General features: G+C 43.0%; 1 protein-coding gene across 1 annotated transcript in view; it reads right to left on the minus strand.

The window, feature by feature from the left end:
- Nucleotides 1–1331, minus strand: part of fgfr2 (fibroblast growth factor receptor 2) — a 39661-nt gene extending 38330 nt beyond the window's left edge. Inside the window, exon 1 of the mRNA XM_080868392.1 lies at nucleotides 735–1331. The gene's annotated coding sequence lies outside the window, so the exon portion shown is untranslated. The remainder of the gene's footprint in view (nucleotides 1–734) is intronic.
- Between the last annotated feature and the right edge of the window lie 5443 nt (nucleotides 1332–6774).

The raw sequence follows: 6774 nt of genomic DNA on the forward strand, positions 1-6774 counted from the left end.
AAACTCAGCAGTAAACGGTATATAGTGATACGTGAAATAATCCACTCTAAAACGGGACCCACCGAGAGCTCGGCCTCATACATAACCAAGCCTTCATTTAAAAACTCGAGCTTTCAATGAAATTTCTTGGCACTGATTGAATCCCCGATTGAAATTCAAATCAGTTGGCTTTTTCCACAATGAGGGGGGCTCATTTGGAGCTCCTCGGTGATTTAGGGCTCCGGCACCAAGCAGTGAAAAAACAACAGCGGTCACGGGGTAATTGGCACCATAAATGCAATGTAGAAAATTTACCAAAGTAATAAATAACCCGGACACTTGTTAATGGGCCCTAAAGTGATGATGCAAGGTGTTGTGTGGCTCCTCTCGCGTCTTAAATAAACAAAGATGAAGTTCACAGCAATAAGTTTTTACGTGCAAAAAAAGAAAAAAAAAAAAAACAAATTGGGTTTTTTTTAATGCATGCCAGAAAAATATGAAACTAAAATTTAAAAACTTTAAGATTTAAGAACTTTACGCACTTCGTCGTCTTCTGGAAACTCTTTTGGTTAGAAAACTACAAACAAACAATTTTCAGGGGTTTTTTCGTGCAGCTGTAAAAAAATAAATAAATAACTGCACAAACCGTGGAAGCGCATTTCCACTATCGCGTATGGCAGCAGGAACCCTGACAGATGAGGCTCTGAAGACGCATTAGATTTATTTTTTTTTTATCCCATGCAGAGAACACTTACCAGGGAGGACTAAAATCGTGGAGATCTCTGTTTTGGCATGCACAGATAAGGGAGGAGAGAGCATGAGCTGAATCCAGAGGGAGGAATGTCTCCAATAATACAATGCAGCGGCAAAAAAGGGAAAAAAATCGAGGCGCTGGCTTTTTTTTTTCTTCAGCTTACTATTCCACAATCAGCCGGCATCAGCTCGGATCTGAAGATATATTCCAAACCCGACTGACAGCGTAGACCAATGCCATGCACAGAAATCCGGGTTTACACGCGTTATCCTTCCAAAACACTTCGTAAAACCATATCGCTGTCCCCCACCTCGAAACTTTCCACCTCTCGTCACCAAGTTTCTTCCAAAGCGCAAAACACTGCCCAGTGTTCCCCGAACAGCGCACTTGTCAACTCAACAGAAAGTTTGCAGCTACCACGTACGTGGGACGAGTTCTAAAGGGCAGAAGAGAATAGTTGTCCACTGCAAGGAGAAAAAAACACCTCGTAAAATCCGTGAATGTGCGTCCTCTCGGTGAAACGAGCGTCTCTCGCGTCTACTTCTTCCGCCGACAGTCTTCACTCTGTTACTCAGACGCTTTGTCAGGTTTACTAGATTTTTTCTCCTCCTTACGTCTCCACACACACCGCCCTCCTCCTTCCCTCCAGTGCGTGTCATCACCCCCCCTCCCTCCTCCTGTCCCGAGCACCCCGAGTGTAATTCGAGCCTGTGCCTGCACTGCTTTCGGGCCCTGCCTTCCTCCGCCCATCAAACTGCAGAGCTGCCTGACTGCCTGCCCCGCGCTCGACTCGTTCACACAGAGTGGGAATGCGAGAGCCACTGTTCCTCTGCCGAGCTGTCAGACCGCAACGCCGCTCAGTGGCCAAGACGTGACACAACGTAGACTGTAGTGAAGCATCCCTGCAGACTCAGTATTAGAATATTCAGATCAGTTTCTCAAAGTAGAAATAGTGTACAGTGATTTAGAGCAAGAAAACTGAAGTCAGAATGAAAGATCGGCAGAGGTTCACCAAACTACAAAAACCATGTCTACAAATTGTGGAACAATTTTAGAACAATGTTCCTCAATATAAAATTGCAAAGACTTTGAATATCTCATCATCTGCAGGGCATAATAGGATTCAGAGCATGCGCAAAAGACAGTATTTGATGCCTGTGGTTTCTGGTACCTCAGACAGCACGGCATTAAAAACAGGCATAGAAATCACTGTATGACCTGAGGAACACTGCCAGAAATTGTCTGTGACCACAGCTCACCATGCAGTGCAAAGCCCTATGATGCAAAGAAGTGAAAGATATGTGAAAATGATCCAGAATCAGCACCATTTAAAATCCTTCAAAATGTCCAGCAACTCATTTCTTTGGTTCCCAGATGTTTACAGACAGTAGAGGGGATGCTACACAGTGGTGTTGCTGCCAACAAATTCTAAATGGCCTTAAAATGTCACATTTTCTCAGTTCCACGCAGTTTGTGTCGGTCATAAATCATTACATTCTGTATTTATTCACATTTTACGCAGCGTCCCAACTTTTTTAGAGTTGGGATAAGAAAACATCACTAATATAGCAGTCCAAGTAATACTGATATATCACTGAAAACATTCTCTCTGCGTCTGAACCTTTACTGTTTCATACTATTGTGCACATTTTTAAATAAGAGATCTTTTTCATAGCTCGTGATAACAGAACAATAAATGAAAGCAATAAGAAGTGAATCACAGTTTAAGAGAGGGGGAGGTTTATGATATTCTGCAAGGCTGCGGAGTTTAGAAAAAAACTTCTGTTTATAACTTTCCTATAAATGAACAGCTCTGTCTGCAGCTACCCGGAGAGAAACTGAAGGTCGGCCCAACAAAAGTTGTCCCCCACTGATTCAAGCTGTCTCCTGCATTGGTTCAGGCGTTCAAGTGCTCTGAAAGAGACACAGGCGAGGGTGGAAGACTCTAATCTCTGCAGACTTTTTATTTTTGTCTCGCTTTCACTGCAGGAGCCCCTTTTTTTTAAACAAGGGAGGGAAAACGCTTTCATTCAATTTGCACTAATAAGGCTTTTTTTTCTTTCAGCAAAAGGTTTGTCCTGTGAATGCAGAGTTTCTCGTCTGTTTCTCTCTCCTCTCCCACCTCTGCCTGAAAACCAGTAAAACCTTCAGATAACAGTGGAGCTGACAGGTTGGCTAGAAATACAGAGGGAGCAAGAGGTGAGGAAGGAAAGTTTGACTCATTTTTCAAGTGGCACAAAATACCCCCCACCGTTTCTCCCTCTCTGTGACTCTTTCCTCCCACTACAGAAGTCTATTTACAATCACCCACTTTATTTTCCACTGCTCGGGCATCCCACATTTGAAAGAAACCTCATCAAGCAGATTCTCATGGGGCTTTGACGGAGGACAGGATGGACTCAGTGCCCTGGTGTTGTGGTATCCGTCAACCTGTCATTGGCCCTCTTCATTTCCAATCTTTTCTTTTTTTGTTTTGTTTTTTCTCCCTCCTGTGCCAGCAACCACAGTGTTTGGATGCAGGGAAGGAAATAAAAAGCTAGTAGCTTGTAATCAGCATGTTAGATGAATATATTGATTTCTCGTCATTGTTGATAGAACTCGTAAGGAGGTGAGCTTATTGGAATGGCTGCCCAGTGATATGTTAATGCCAGAACGTCTCTTATTGCTGTGAGAACTGAAGCTGCAACTGATGGTTTTGCTCTGAGCCAATCACAGGTCATTATGTTTACCTCATCCTGATATGCAAATCTGAGATGATGTGAGGGATGAATAACAGCGATTCCTGGATCACACCCAGATGTCCCATCTTTTCATGAAAGTATTAGTATGAAAGTCTGATGAGATGAACTGTGTACGTCTGCATGCTGGTGCAGATGTTAGCATTATCACCTTACAGCAAAAATATTCTGGGTTCAAACCGGGTGCTTGGCTGGGATCTCCCTCCACAGAGTTTGCATACTCTTCCTGTTAGGTTAACTGCTGATTGTAACTTAGCTGTAGGTGTGGACAGGAGAGTGAAGTGCTGTTTTTGTCTCTGTGTTAACCATGTGATGTATGGGTGAGCTGAGCGTGATGAACGTCGCTCTCCCTCAGGTCAGCTGGGACAGGGAACAGCCTGATCCTAGTTGGATAAGCAGCTCAGAAAATGGATGGTGCATGTGAAAAATATGAACCTGGCAGCTTTTGAGAATAAATCACAGTATTAGCCAATTAAAAAACAACAAAATAAATGCATAAAATATGTTTGCATAAGGGCTTTAAGAGCCCAGTTATTCAAATAGCATGTAGAAGTATAACAACCTTTATCTACTCTTTAGCATAAAACATCACACATTCTGCTCTAAAATATCTGAATTTGTTTTTCTCGCACATTTATTGATTCGTGGTTTTCCAATAGATGAGGCAGTAGACTCAAATCATTGCTCAAGAAGACCTCCCCTGACCTCACCTTGGCAGCAGCGGTAATATGGACCACTGTGTGTTATTGGCTGACCACTTACTCCAGATGAAAATCTCTACAACTCCTTGATGGGCTGCTAGAAAAAACATTCATGCTCCCCAGAGGATGAATTTGAGATCCACTGCGTTTGAACGCACATCTAATTTGTTCTGCACTTTAGTTTATGAAGCAACGCTGTAAAGAAGAATGACAATTCCTCCACAAAGATGTGAGACACACTAAAAATAATCACTTCAAGTTATTGCTGGTTCTAGAAACTACTGACATATGGGATGTGCTTAGCTTTTCACACAGAGTCTTGTGAAAACTTCCTTTTTTGCAAGGCTTTAAGCAGCCTCACAGAGAGGCTAGCATCGCTGTGGGCCGTCTTGCTTTTTTTATACAGTTGCGTCTCGGGAATGTGTTTCTATCGTTTTCCTTTTTAACAATTCATGAAATATCATGTCTCATAAAAGTCTATTTTAGGCAGCCACAGTCTGCACAACAAATCCTCAGTGCTGTATTAGTGATCGCAGCAATGATTGCCGTGCACGCCTCTGCTGGAGTCAATCATCCATTATACAGTGTTTTTTTGTGTTGTTTTTTTACTGCAGTGGCACATAGACAATCCACTCCCTCACACTGAACAGAGCCAGAGCACCAAACTCCTCCCTGTGTCCCTCTGAATGCTATAGAAGCGTAACAGAGATATTTGCCATTGAGAACACAAAACAGACTTGTTCTCCTTTTGAACACCGTGCTTTCTTCCTCCTTGAGGGTCCTGCAGTTAATCATGAATGGCAGCGATATGTTATTGCAACTTCCCTGTTCCAAATCTTAGCCAGAAAGACCCCTCATTTTTCTCCCAGTGTATCACTGACACTGCATAATTAAAACATCAAACATCAGCCGGGTGAGTGAGTCATATCCTGAGCAAAATATGAAACAAATGCGCGGAGCTATAAGTGTTGGGGGGGATTGGAGAGAGAGAGAAGGAAGAAGTAAAAGCACACCTCAGGGTCTAATTTGAACCATGTAGCTCCTCTGCAGCCGTGTGCCGATGTAAGAGGACCCTGACAGAAGGTGTGAAGGGAAAGTTTAGGGGGCATTCGAAACAGACAAGCAGAAATCAGTTTTAGATGTGCGCCTGAAAATGTCATCATATCATATATGCCTTTTCTCCACCCAGGAGGTCAGATCTTAGCGCTGGACTCTCATACTGCCTGACTTGAGCCATCTCACGCTGTCGCAGACTCTGCATTTACCTCAGGAGGCATCACTGATACGCTATAATAACCTCATCTGGACACCCAGGCCTCCGCCGCCCTCTCCGCCTCCTCAGCAGGTAACAGAATGCAGCGATCGAGGGGAGTGGATGGAGGGTCAGTCATCCAGATTCCTCACATGTTTCCACCTTAGTGCTCCAGAGTGTTTGGAATAGCTGGGATGCCTGCAGATTGAGCTGGCTGCAAAGCTAAGCTATAAAGGGGGACACGAGCAGACGGAGAAAGCTGGCGTTTCCAGCTCGAGCAGGGCGTTTGATAATTTCGAATCCCTCGAGCAACGACGGGAAACGGCAAACAGGAGCACACTGAGCAGAAACATGTGCCCGCTTGTGCTAATGCAGCTTTACCTCTGATCAAAACGTCTGCTTCCCCTCCCACCTGACTGGCACTATTATACCTAATAAAAATAACACATGACTTTTTCCAGGGAGAAACACAGAGAAAAGCTGAGTGGAACTGACAACTTTATATCTCGTACATAAAATGAAGAATGAACAGATCTTTCTCCTGTCTTTATAAGTGATGAGGCTTTCTCTCCCACTCTTTTTGTTGTTGTTGATGTTGTTTTTACCTCCCTGGCTTTGTTGCTCTTTTTATTTCAACGTCCTTTGCTCACAAAACACATTACACTCACACACATAACTACAAACACAGAGAGCAGGTCACTCCAGCCATCCTGCATGACTCACACTTTGCAAGTCAGGACTTCGGTCTGTGCTGACAGCGTTGAAATCAGGTTTGTTTCTCACCCCGAGCTGACAATCCTGAGCTAACTGCTGCTGCTCCTCACCTACGCATGCTGCAGCCAAAGATGGATTAAATTACGGAGTCACTAAGTAACTGTGTTGAGCATTGAAAATTACTTTTTTTTCCTTTACATCAAGTCAAAAATTATCACATTCTTGTGTGATGTTTGGAATTTAAGTTCTTATGTTGAGGTGACATTACAGTGAGCATGAAACATTAAAATTCATCTATGTAATCTTTGCTGGACAATAAATATGCTAGCCTCGAGCGATAATCAGACAATATTTAAGTGCTTAAACAAAGTTATTTCAAGCTACTTAAATCTGTGACAAATGTAGTGGCAACAAATTTGTATAAAAGCTAATGTTTGTCATTTTTAGAGATGCTTGCTTTTCACTTGCTAGAGAAATTTATAGATTGATGCCACTCTATGTTTATATGAAACCATAAACCCTGTGGCTGATTAACTTAGCTTAGCATAAAGACTGGAAACAGGGGTAAACAGCTTGCCTGGCTGTGCCTGAAATCTGCTTCCAGCCTCTCTAAAGCTCATTAACTAAAAATGTTGT

The sequence above is a fragment of the Rhamphochromis sp. 'chilingali' genome (assembly GCF_963969265.1).
Source record: "Rhamphochromis sp. 'chilingali' genome assembly, chromosome: 20".
Lineage (NCBI taxonomy): Eukaryota > Metazoa > Chordata > Actinopteri > Cichliformes > Cichlidae > Rhamphochromis > Rhamphochromis sp. 'chilingali'.